This window comes from Tachypleus tridentatus, chromosome 11, assembly GCF_004210375.1.
Source record: "Tachypleus tridentatus isolate NWPU-2018 chromosome 11, ASM421037v1, whole genome shotgun sequence".
NCBI lineage: Eukaryota > Metazoa > Arthropoda > Merostomata > Xiphosura > Limulidae > Tachypleus > Tachypleus tridentatus.
The window spans coordinates 40842325-40856343 of NC_134835.1; the positions used below are offsets into that span (position 1 = coordinate 40842325).

A 14019-nucleotide genomic window follows, 5' to 3' on the forward strand; every position below is an offset into this window, starting at 1 on the left:
TGTCCAAAGAAAAATACATAAGTAAATGATATAATTATAACTTGGCCTCCGGTGCCTCAACGGTAAGTTTAAGAGCTAATGACGCATAAAATCGGGGTTCGACATCTGCAGTGGGCAAAATACAAACAGTCCATTGTGCAACTTTGCGTGTAACAACAACAACACAACAAAAGCAATCATAACCACATTAAATATGGATTTTCGAAGATCTAGGATGACTTTGAAAATTTTAATGTTGTTTCCAACTTTAAGTGAAAGGACCCAGGAAAGATAATGAAACTTACAACACTGTTACTTCGATTTCTATTAAGAATATTTTTAAATATGATATAGGGATACTTGGAGAACTCCAGGAAAGTTTTTACAATATTAAGAAATTTTGATTCAGAAATGAAATTATTTCTTGCATGACTACAGAAGCTGAGCACATTACATTAGAACAATTTGGAACTTTACCACACCGTTGTAGTCCATGTTACATTTTGACATTTTTGTCAAAAATGTTTGACAGCTGTTTGGTAACAGCTAGTTCATGTTACATTTTGACACTGGCATTCTAGTGTAGTTTTCACCATGAAAGGCTGTCATATATAAAGCACACACTACTCTTTGCTACTTTCCCTAAATAATCTAATATTCAAGAATGGTGGTTTCCTAAGTACTTGTTTCTACGGTTTGATTGCACAGAAATTTACAGATATTGTGTCCTGTAACTTATAGAATAGCATGAACGCCCATTTTACTTCCAAGTTGCTTGAGATATGTAATGGTTGAATGGGAGCTAGGACTGGAAACCTTATCTTAGTGAACCAATATCCTGTTGGCCTCATTTCCAAACAGATATCCTTCGTGATTATTTGTATACTGTGGGTTGAAACAAATAGATTTTGTTTGTTAATGATCTTTGCATTCATGGATTTTCCTCTTTTACAAAGTGTTGCATTTTACTTACCATGGCTAAGGCATGACTTGTTGTGGGCTCTTTTCTGTATCGTTCTCATACCCCAAGAAGATCTATATTAACTTGTTTTCCAATGCTATAAAGTGCAATGGATAATACTTGGTGCGTCTAGAATTTGTACAACTGGAGATGACAGCTAGAAATTCGAACACATAATCAAAGAGATGTTTCGATCCTTGGTTTCTGAGCTATTTGATGGTATGAGTCATAGTTTATATGATACTTTGTATAATTACCACTCAATCATCTAAAGTTGTTGTTGGTAGTAAGATGGTCAAATGGACCAAAAATGTTTTGAAAAATTTAATTTCTGAGCAATTGAGCAGTTTTACACAAAAGAAATCTGTAGAATATTAGATAATAGCTGTTCGATAAACATAGTTTTGGATGGCTGGTGCTAGTATATAAGATGTCTAATTCATTGATAGTTTGTACAACTGAAGATGTTGGCTATTATTTTAAAAATATAATTGAAAAGGATTTGCAGCCCTCTATTCTCTATGTCATTAGTGATTTTTTTTTCTAAAATGAAATTTCTAACATTTGTCAAAACCAACAACACACGTTTGATCCAGCAGAATAGTATGCTGAGTATGTGAGTCAAGTATTTTATAAACGCAGTTATGAGTTACATTTGAATGAAAATAATGGACTTGATCTGATTATTAAGACACTGTGATTTGGAGTTAAAGGTGTTTATTGACCAGTGTTGAATTATTTGACAGAACAGTATGCGTTTGTGGTTTTCAATAATACTCAAGAAAGAATATTTACATTTTGACATGAAATACTGGGCAGGGAGTGAATATACATAGAAAGTAAACGTAATGGTGGGACTCACACTAACAATGGGCATAAAAACAGTTTCATGAGAAGTTTTTGCGAGTATTACAACATCATGTCTGGGTGAAATAACAGTTTACATGTGGTTTTCTGATAAGAATAGTGCGGGACATTTTGATTATTTGAAACAAAATACGTGAATAGGTAAAAATCATAAATAGAATATTAAATTCATGAGTAAAAGATTAATTAAACATTGTAATAAATATAAACTTGATGTACCCAATATTCTATTTATGATTTTTTATATTTTAGGAAAGGCCACGTTTTTCTGAATATTTTCTTAACACTGTTTTACTACATGAAAATGCATGGTCTAAGAGTTATAGAGTGATGTAAAAGAGTACTGCTGTTACGAAACTCTGAAACGTTACGTGAATGCTAGTACAAAACTGGAACTTTTGTTCTTAAAGTTAAAAGAAATGGTGAGTTATATCTTGTATCTAGGTTATTAAAGGTATGTGGGATACGTTTTGTTTCGAGAATGTGCTTTCATTTGCTACAGGAATAGTAATTATAGCAGTAGAAATATTCAACTACTAGTCAAACATGGATCTAACGATGGTCTGTAGAATTGACTGGAATTGAAAAACACACGTGTTACATTTTGTTGTATTTTTTTGTTTGCATTATGAACATGTAAACACCAGTAAACATCATAGAAGTGTCATTTCACTGACAGACTCATGAATTACACATCATCTAAAAGGAACTTTTGGAGATGAGGAATTATTCTAATCACCCAGTTATGTAATCTTTTAGGCTATAGGCCTAGCTGAACTTTTGACCAGCTTGAATTCACAGGTCTTATATTTTCAAGATGGAAAACGTGGTGTAGAAATATACCATGGGCTTTTCCTTTCTGCGGCATTAATATATAATTCTCAATCCATTATTTGCTCTGAATGTATGTAGGTTGTGTTTTTGCACACAACACATGATAAAGAAAACTATTAAACTATTTTTGTCTCATGTTATATATGTTTCTTACTCATTCTAAAAGTTAGGTGATATTTGGTAATGTTCACTGAGAACATCGATTTACACGACTTTGTTGGATATTAGGTAGAAAAGTCACGTAAAATAAATACAAAGTTTCAATTTTAATAGTAATCTCTTATTGTTTTAGTTTTATTCCAAGTCTCATCAAAGTCTGACAGTGGTTCTTCACCTGATATGGAATTGATCGTCTATAATAAAACATTAATTGTTTTCAGAATTGCTTTATCATTCAACATCCTAATTATATCTCCTGTTAAGATGAAACTGCGCTGTATTTTCAGTTAACATGAGGATACAACAAAGGATTTCAATCTCGAAACTTAAAATCACGAACGATACATAAGATGTTAAAGATATTTTAGATTCTAATTTGTAAAAGATTATATTACTTATTATGCGAGCAATCTATAGAATATATATATGTGTGTGTATTACTTAAAATAGTTTTTTTTCTATATACTATTCTTGAAAGTAAGTTCTTTACAATGAAGTTCCTCAAGTTTATCCCTCTAGTGGATCAGCGATAAGTCTGCAGGTTTACGACACTAAAAGTCAAGGCATAGCTCAGATACTACAAGTTTAATAGCATCATCACGTTTAAAGTTACAGTCAATATTAACAGTAAAATATTTTTGTATAATCCTTGTCCGGATTTACAACTCGAAAATAAGGGTTTCGATTCTCCTCCGTGGACTCAGCAGATAACCTGATGTGGCTTTTCTATAATAAAACACACACACACATAATTTTTGTTTCAAATTTTCTCAAATCATGGGCAGTAATAAGCATTTGTTTGTTTGTTTAGACTCGAGCTACACAAAGGATTATTTGTACTCTGCCAATCACAGGTATCGAAACTCGGATTTTAGAGGTGTGAGTCAGTAAACGCACCACTGTACCACTGGGGAGCAAATACTTATTTAAAGCATTTTAGAATACCAACACACATACTAATATATATTATAGAATAAAAAGTTAAAAGGCATGTTTGTTTTAAGTATAAAGCTACACAATGGGTTATTTATGCTGTAATCAATGCTGGTATCATAATCCACTGTTCCAACGGGAAACAAAAAAACTAAAACGAATTGTGTTAAACAACAGTAGCCAAGGAATCAATTACACATCCAATTTGTTAGTTTTAAACAAACACTATTTTATCTTCGATAGTAATAAATAGTCCCAAGAATATGTTAGGCTGTACCATGTCATTTGTGAAAACTGTTTTGTTCGTTTGTTTTATAGCAAGGCTACACAATAGACTACCTGTGCCCTGTCTATCGGGGGAATTCGAACCTTGAATTTTATGTTTAAAATGCGTAAGCTTTCTGCTGCCCTAATGTACATGGAGAGGGAAAAGCTGGTGAAATAAATATGTTTATGAAACAAACATTCATTTTAAACTAATTCATAACATTTGGTAAAAGTTATTTCTGAATTTTTTTAACCCGTTTTTCCAAAATACAACTAGTCCTTGTACTTTGAATAAATTGGATGTGACAACAAGATTTCAAATCATGGCGCTTCCCGACAATATGGGGCGTGACAGGCGATTTTCTGGTTCTCAAGTACATCAGTCAAAAGTAATTTGGCATACGATTAATATTTCAATGACAACATAAAGGCACGCTCGTGTCATCTAGTGACAGTCTTTAACACTATTGGAGTAAAATATAATTTTAGATATTTTAAAACAATTTACATATTTATTTTAATTCAGAGGACGTAATTAATACTTTTGATGATACTTATTTAATTTTATAAAAATTCGTTACGTTAGCAAGCCAAACTCGCTTGATAATCACAAGATTGATTTGAAAAATAACATTCATAACTTGAATTCTTGTTACTTGAATACTACTAAATCTCGATGACTATAGTTAAATCTATCTCACAGAGCAATAATGTTGCTTGTACGCTAGCTAATTATAGCAACTGAAATAGGGCCAAGGGTATTTACTGGTTTGGCTCAGATGATATCAAGTATATATATTTTGATCTGTCAAGATGTATATTTCCCCGAAACAAAGACTGGTAACAAATTTGCAAGTTATAAGTAAATTTGAAAGAAAATACGTACAAAGACTTTTTCTGGATACTTATTGTTCTGTATTTTTATTTTCTCCTAGTGTTTTAATACTGATTAGCGCTAGTGTGTTATTAATCGTGAATACCAAGCTGTTTCATACAGATATATTACTATTTCATTCTTTACAGTTCCGAATAGATATTAGTTTCCGAATATTTCGTTAGGACCAAATTTGTAGTTTAAATTCAATAACAATGATAAACAAAGCGTTTATGAATACGTTAAACTAATATTTTATGTTTAGCAGTTTTGAAGCTTTTATAGCGTACTTCATGTTTATACATATATTAGTTTTAACGTACAATCTATTCAGAAGTTGTTTCACTTGTCAACATAAACATTCAAAATCTAGTTATATATCATATAAAGGTATTAAAATAGCATCTCTAAACAAAAGTGGAAAGTTATATTTATTCTCAAATACAATACGACTATTTGAATAAACCGCGTTATCATTCTGTTTCATCATGTATTGTTATAGTTTAACCAACTGTATAGTGTATATCATGTTATTGTGTATGTATTGTTTTCATTTACGACCTGCATATTCGGAAAAGTGACTGTTGATTTTCATGTTATCCTGAAACATTCAAATCCTAGTTGTTTTCGAAAAATAAACAATAAGACAGCGTTCACTTTTTCATGGTCTTTATTATAGTTGTTTTTAATCTTGTTTGCTTTTATCCATAACTTTCTAAACTCTCCAACTAAATATACTGACGCTGGTTTTATCCATAACATTCTAAACTCTCCAACTAAATACACTGACGCTGATTTTATGCGTCTCCAAACAGTTTTCCGCCTTTATTTCTTTATAATTACAAGTGTCAGTTTTAAACCTTTATTACACTATGTAACACAAATTTTGTTCCTGGATAGTATGTGTTATTTCTTAATTGCTTATGTTGTAAAAGTACAGAAAATGACCATTATTCCCTATAAACTTTGCTTTTGTGACCTGGATAATGAAATTTAGAAATTAACATATTTTCTATGTAAAAACGGGCAAATTTGCATATTTTCATTTACATAAGATCTGAATAAAACAACATATGAATCAAGAGTTACGTGTATTTATACTAAAGTTATACAAAAATGTTTAAAAGTGAGCAGTTTTTCAAGATTTGCGACTGTAATGTAAATCACTTTCACGTATCAGCCCCCAAATATAGTCTTTCATTATGTTTTCGTTATACACTCCTTGGTAGCAGCGTTCAAAGTCCTGTATATCTTGGTGGAGGCGCTCGCCTTACTCCAATGTTCTCCTTCAATTTATCAGGATGAGCGTCAAAAACATGGACTTCTAAGGACATCTTGCAGCCCATTTTGCCGTAGTTCTTTACCAGAGCCTCAACCAGTTCCACATAAGTTTCGGCTTTGTGATTGCCCAAGAAGCCCCGAACTACTGTGACAAAGCTGCCCCAAGTTTTTGTTCCTTCCTATTGAACTTCGTGGGGAATTCTGTGCACTCCAGGATCTTCTTTATTTGTGGTCCAATAAAGACACCAGCTTTGACTCTTGCCTCAGACAGCTTAGGGAAGAGGTCTCGAAGGTACTTGAAGGCTGCAGACTCCTTATCAAGAGCTGTGACAAATTGTTTCATAAGACTCAATTTTATGTGTAATGGTAAGAACATCTTCTGTAGGTCCACTTGACATTGTGCCTCCCCACAGAGAACTCGGTACATTGTGGCCAGTGCTTCCTGTCCCAAAGGCAAAGATAACAGGGAAACTTGGTAAAGCCTAATGTGTAAGTGGTTCATGCAAAATATTTTATATGTGATATTTTTTCTATATTATTTAAAATTTAAGAAAAGTAAATGAAAAGATATTTAAATTTTAAAAGGTCTAAAATTTATATAATATAAAATCTTACTATTCAAGCAAGCAAAAATTGTCCGCCTTACCTTATAGAGTTTTTTTTTGTAGTGCGCGCAGGTAAAAATGAGGTGCCCAGGGTTTGTCTTGATCCCCGACAAGCATGCTGAAATATGCCTTATAGGCTTCACACATTTTAGCAGATGCTGTCACAGAGTACTTTATCGCTCTTGTCTTGATAAGTTAACCGCATACATAGCAGAATGCGTCTGGAAAATGCTTACAGCGTCTTGATGCCATCTTTGATCAAATCAGGTAGGTCTATGTGTTCACTTAAGCAGTTAGAACTAAACTGAAATGGTGAGTGGTGAGCCCTTGTATATATATATTACTATGGAAAGTTCTAGAAAATTCTAAAAGGTTCTTGAAATTTCTCGTAAGTTCTACAACATTTTAGAAAATTCTTGTAAGTTCTACAACATTCTAGGAAGTTCTTAACAATTTTTGTAATTTCGAGGAATTTCTCTGTCAGCTACTCAGCACTGAATTCATCTGGAATGTTCTGAAAAATAGGTAAGTTTGAAAATTTCATTACTCATCTAATAAAAGCAAAGTTTAAAGAGAAAAATATGTCTTTTTTCATTTACTTTAGACGTAAGCAACTAGTAAATAACACTTTCTGCCCAGGAACACGTAAAAGTGAAACTTTTGTTACATAGTGTTACAAATGTTACTGTTCAGCCCAAATACTGGGTTATTGAGCTGTTCAATTACTGTGTTGTCTACTTTTCCTTCATATAACTGTCTCATATCTATATTTTGTGTCACTTTGGAATACACTTATCCAGAGTATACTTACAAATTTTTTTTTAATTTCGCGGAAAGCTACTAGAGGTCTATCTGTACTAGCCCTCCCTAATTTAGTAGTGTAAGACTATAGAAAAGAGAGCTAGTCATCACCACCTACCGCCAACTCTTGGGCTACTTTTACCAACGAATAATGGGATTGACTGTAACATTATAACGCCCCCATGGCTGAAAAGTAAATGGAAAAACACGATATAAAAATACCTTAAACTTTAATCTTATGTTTTATAGTAACACAACATCTATGACTTGATAAACCTTATTAAGGTAAACGATAATTATATTTATCTTTTAATTTCAACATGCGAAATATTAATTGTTTGAAAAAAACTGATGGAATATAAATTAAATTGACTTGGTTAGAAAGTCATTTTTAAAATACCTTTCTTATCTGTGTGTAATATATATATAATATGTATATACTTATTTATAATGTTAAAAAAAAGACGTAGGCTCGAGAATGGTGGAGAATGAAAAAAAAACAACCTATAAACCGAGCGCTTTCGAAAGGTAGACCTGTCAAAACTGGAAACTGTTCTGTAATCGAATATATATATATAAAAAAAGGGTTTGAGTGACGTCATAAATGACTGGTTTTCCAAGAAATGTTTAGTGTATTTTTCTACAGTGAGTACCAAAATAGCTTCTGTATCTAACGTTGTATGAAACCAATACTAACTTTTCATTTTATTAAGAGTTACTATACAGTTGATGTCACTGTATGTGTTTGCTCTTCTCTAATAATTATGACGTTTTCGCTTTCAATATGTTTTGATTGTTTTGCATTATTAAACAAATGTGTAACTCCGAAGGTTATAAGAAACTTGTGTGTTTCACAACTTGTTGTCAGTTTCCAGTATATGACTAATGGTCAAAGGTCAAACAACACTCACTTAACACAGCCTTGTATGGTAAAAATAAGGGAAGAGGAAAAAAAAACCTGCATGAACAAATTTAACAAAGACAAACAGCTTTATAACTAGCTAGACGTCATTCTAACGCAGTGTGGCACACATATTAATGAAGAGAATACCAATAGATATTAATGAAGAGAATACCAATAGATATTAAATCAGTCTTTTTTTTTTTCTAATCCACATCTAAAACCAACAGTTTTACCACTAAGACTAACAATTGTCATATCAGTTACCTAAGATTTCACAATTTCACTTTCAAGCCAACTAAATACACTGTAGCGCTCGTTGTATTTTGTAGGTTAGTTTTAAATACAATGATGCTGACAGTAAGTTTGTTTTTGAATTTCGCGCAAAGCTACACGAGAGTTATCTGCTAGCTGTCCTTAAGTTAGCAGCGTAAGTCTAGAGGGAAGGCAGCTAGTCATCACCACCCACCGCCAACTCTTGGGCTACTCTTTCACCAACGAATAGTAGGATTGACCGTTGAATTATAATGCCCTCACAGCTGAAAGGGTAAACATTTTTGGTACAACGGTGATTCGAACCCACTACCCTCAGATTACGATTTGAGTACCCTAACCACCTGGCCATGCCAAACCTGTTGAGCGTAATAAAATGAAACTAAAAGTGAAAGTGATTTCACGTCATTGTATCCATATATAATAGATATTGACATTCCTGACTTAATATCTTATTTCCGATATTTACATGAAATGTATTACTCTTATGGATACTCTGTCATCCAGTTCTTCCTTTAAAGAGTCATGGGAAAGGTAAAGATAGAGTAAACCTTTTACTCTAGAATCAACTTTTACATTACCTCTAACAAAAGATTTTTGAAAATATTAGGTTACTTGTTAGAATAAATATATTTTGGAGATTTCACACCGTTTGTATTGTATTATATTGAGCACCTTTTTATCTTATGTTAGTAAATAAGAGATGAAATAAAATAAAAGTACAAAATTGGCAAATTTCTCTATAAAATATATCGGAGAATAATTAGTGGGATCAAATGAAATATTATTTTTTACTTACTTCGTGTTTCGTTTGTTATTAGGAATTTTGTGACCAAATAAAAAAAATGGACCAATAAGCAATTTGTTGTATACTCTTCAAAACAAGAAACGGAAAAGGGATATTTTTGTTATTTTAAAGAGAAATATATGTAATAACGTTACAAGCTCAGAATATGTGATGTTACACGTGTTAAGGCACTGATTGTCAGACCAAAATGACAATAAAAGTTGTGCACTTTGAAAACGGAGGAAAACATCGAATTTTCGCCAAAACGTATTCGTGTCCAATAAATTTGTTTGAGAGATCTGCATGTTCTGCAAGTGCAACATGTGCAAAATCTCTATAAAAGTGACGGGTTCTCGGTTTCCATAGCTCAGTGTTAAGCCACCGATACGTAATACAGTTACGCCAAGACTGACTGAAGCACAACGCAACAACGCCATTGTTCGCATGGAAGCAGGCGAATCTCGATCAGATGTTGCCAGAGCTGTGAATGTCCACCCAAGCACCATCACAAGGCTATGGAATCGTGACCGTCCACGATCTGGCAAACCTCGTGTGACCACGCCCGCACAAGATCGCTACATCCGGTTACGTCACCTTCGGGATAGGACCACCACTGCGACGTCTACTGCCTCAACCATACCAGGGCTGCGTAGGATTTCCGATCAGATCGTACGCAACCGTCTACGAGATGCAGGAATCCGACCTCGACGTCCAGTCAGAAGCGTCATCCTCACCCAGCAACATCGTCAAGCACGGCTGCAGTGGACTCGGGCACATCGGGTATGGCCTCATCGACGATGGAGGCATGTTTGGTTCAGCGATGAATCACGTTTTATGCTTCGTAGGCAGGATGGAAGGACCCGTGCTTACCGTCGCCGAGGTGAAAGTTTTGCAGCAAATTGTGTGCAGGAAGATGACAGATTTGGTGGTGGCAGCGTCATGATGTGGGCTGCCATCGCCTACAATGCCAGAACAGACTTTTTGCACATTCGAGGGAATCTTACGGCTCAACGATATGTCGACGAGATTCTTAGGTTCCATGTGCAACCCATCATGGTGAACGTCAACGACGTTTTTCAATATGACAACGCCCGTCCTCACACAGCCCGACTCACCACTGTCTTCTTGAGACACCACAACATCAACTTTCTTCCCTGGCCCCCCAGATCACCAGATTTAAACCCCATCGAACATCTTTGGGACGAGTTGGACCGACGTCTGCGACGGCGACAACCTCAACCGCAGACTCTACCTCAGCTTGCAGCAGCTTTGCAGGCTGAGTGGGCAGCCATTCCACAGGATGTAATTCGTCATCTCATCGCTTCCATGGGCAGGAAATGCCAAGCAGTTATTGATGCACACGGGGGGCATACTCGTTATTGACGTTGAGTGACGTTAAACTTCAACTAGTGAGCGTGGACTTTGCCTTTGCAGACTTTGGATGTTCAGCAGTGAATATGCAAAGTTTCACACATGTCATACAGAACTACCCGGAATAAACTTGTTAACAATTTGTCTCAAATTTTGCCTTTTGCGTTTCTTGTTTTGAAGAGTATATAATAATTTAATGAAATGCGTGTAATTTATTAATTTTAGACTTAAATAAATGAGATTACTTACATATCTATTAGAGCAGGGACTTGTTTATTATCCAAGAGCATTTTAGAAATATCAATTTTATAAATATATAGTACTCCGCTGGTACAGTCTACGGATTTATAACGCTAAAATCAGGGGTTTGATTCCCCTCGGTGGACTCAGGATGTGATTTTGCTATATGAAAACACACACACGCAAATGTATAAAAATGATCTACAGATCAATATATGACAAACAAAAATGATTTTGATTTCGCATATATCACGATATTAGTACCCTCTGATCTAACTATTATAAGAATATTTACGAATTACGAAATATCCTTTCATCGAACAATTTGACAAACATATGATTTATCTGCTTGTAAAATTTATGTTTGCATCTTGTGCCTTACTAACACATTAACGAATTATAAAATCTTTTACATTGTCGTATATTTTTAAGGTAGTTAAAAATACCATGTAATATCACTTATGTGTATAGGTATATATGTATATTTTACATTTAGCACATTTGGAGATATCGAAACGTTTTGCTCTAGATTAGCTGCAGAAAATTAAAACATAATGTAATGAAAAATGAATCCTTGTTTTAGCTTTGTTATAGCTGTATACTATATGATTTTGTTGTTTCTGAATAGTGATGTAAAATCCTGCCCACATTCAATGAAATATAAATGACAATATTATTGCAAAATCGAATATTTATACCGGCGGTTCGGAATGGCCAGGTGATTAAGGCGCGCGACTCGTCATCTGAAAGTTGCGGGTTCGAATCTACGTGGCATCAAATATGCACGCCCTTTCAAGTTACGGCTAATCCCACTATTCGGTGGTAAAAGAGTAACACAGCAGTTGGCTGTGGCGGTGATAACTAGCTGTCTTCCCTCTGGTCTTTCACTTTTAACTGAGCTCAGATGGCCCTCGTGAACCTTTGCGCAAAATTAAAAAGAAACAAAACAGTTTATATCGGCAGTTCGTAAAAAAACACGTTTCTTGAAACGTTTGTTCTTTTATCTACTGAGAACAGATTACATATCAGGGAAGAAAGGGACATTCACTGCTCTTATATGTGTAATTTGACTTTAGCTTTGTTCCACAGAAGTAAAAGTATTAGTAAACTTTATCTAAATCATAATGTGTGTCTGCTTATAATTTACAAACCGCTGGATCGACTGTTGTCAAACATGAGAGGTACATGGGGAATTGACGTTTAGGTTTGACCTGCTTGTGTTCGCCCTGCACTGGTAAGTCCCGAACTGAGAGCTCATTAGATTAATTCTGCATACTTACGTTACGTAATTATTCGTCACTGGGATCTAACCCAAGGAAACGGAGGAAATCACCGTTGGAACAGTTGTTTTTAACTGTGATATAACCCAGGGAAGCGGAAGGAATCACCGTTGGAACAGTTATTCTTAACTAGGATTTAATATACGTATGTAGGAAGAGCATTCCATATGTATAATTATATAGATGATTTCTAATAGATTTAAAAGTATCTTTTAAGGGTAAGAACATTGCGTTTGTTTCAATACAATTATGTTTTAACTGAGGTTTAAATCCTGAAAAAAAGAGAGTACAATCCTTTAACATAAGATAACACTATAACCGAACAACTTTCTCCAGTTCAACTATTATACATTTGTAGTTAAAAAGTAATTTATAATACATATAGCATCTCGAATACTTTATCTGTGATATCCCAGCCGGCCCGATGAGCTTTTTTACTGGGTGGCAACGTATTTATAGCAAATATACTGTGGTTTACACATTATTGTCTTCTTGGTTCTTTTCATTCAAGAGTCAATATAATTACTAATCAACAGTCTTCTCACGCTGATGTTATGGACACTTTAACTGCTTTGAAACCAAACAGAATCCTATTTGACTGGTTCACCAGTTCTTCTGAATGACGAGTAATGATAAATCAAATAAATAAATAAGTAATACTTATAAAGAAAAAAATGTTTCAAAACATTTACATAATCTGATATAAAAAAAATTATATTTAATGACTCAACTGTAAGTGACAAACGTTACACATCACTAACGTAATCCAGTTTACACTGACACAGTTATTTTCAACTACCACTGTATTTGTCGTATCCAATCCATCCTAATGAGCCCTGTCACTAGATACAGCAGATACGATGTAGTTGATGTATTATTACATTCTTCCTTACTTTCAGAAAGAATTTATTATAATTAGCCCTATCTCTAATTTTAAAAGAGGAAAAAACTGGGGTATGGTGGCAGAATTAATGTGCCTGTATATATATATACATATTCTAACAGACAAAATAAAGCCTAAACAAAAATCAAAAACGCTACATAAATTAAAATGATCTTCAGTGTGCAGGCTATATTATGGGATATAAAACGTATCCTAGATTTTGGAGGTGATTGCGAAAGAAGGACCCACATTGAGGTCGGGATACAACGTCTATCAATCTTAACCTCTGTTCGCCAGTTGTTAATAAGGTAATTTAAAAACTTGGCACTACTTTTATACATATGTACATCTTATCGCACATAAAGGCTTATTTAGAGTCTTCTAAAAATTGGTAGTTACAGTGGATTGCGAGTTCGAATCCCCGTCATACCAAACATGCTCTCCCTTTCAGCTGTGGGGGCGTTATAAAGTGTCGGTCAATTCCACTATTCGTTGGTAAAAAAGTAGCCCAAGAGTCAGTGGGTGGTGATGACTAGCTGCCTTCCCTCTGGTCGTACACTGTAAATTAGGGACGGCGAGTACAGATATCCCTCGTGTAGCCTTGCGCGAAATTCCAAAACAAACTTCTGCAATCACCTCCAAAACCTAAGGCAAATTTTATATCCCATCTATGTGTGTTTGTGTGTGTGTGTGTTTTCTTATAGCAAAGCCACATCGGACTAT

At 34.3% G+C, this 14019-nt stretch overlaps 1 long non-coding RNA gene across 1 annotated transcript; it reads right to left on the reverse strand.

Annotated features, from left to right (window-relative positions):
• Window positions 1–5526: 5526 nt before the first annotated feature.
• LOC143231999 (uncharacterized) lies at window positions 5527–7142 on the reverse strand. The gene is made up of 2 exons (XR_013017324.1): window positions 6802–7142; window positions 5527–6597 (listed from the first exon to the last, which is right to left on the reverse strand). It is a non-coding gene; the product is annotated as an uncharacterized LOC143231999 (long non-coding RNA).
• Between the last annotated feature and the right edge of the window lie 6877 nt (window positions 7143–14019).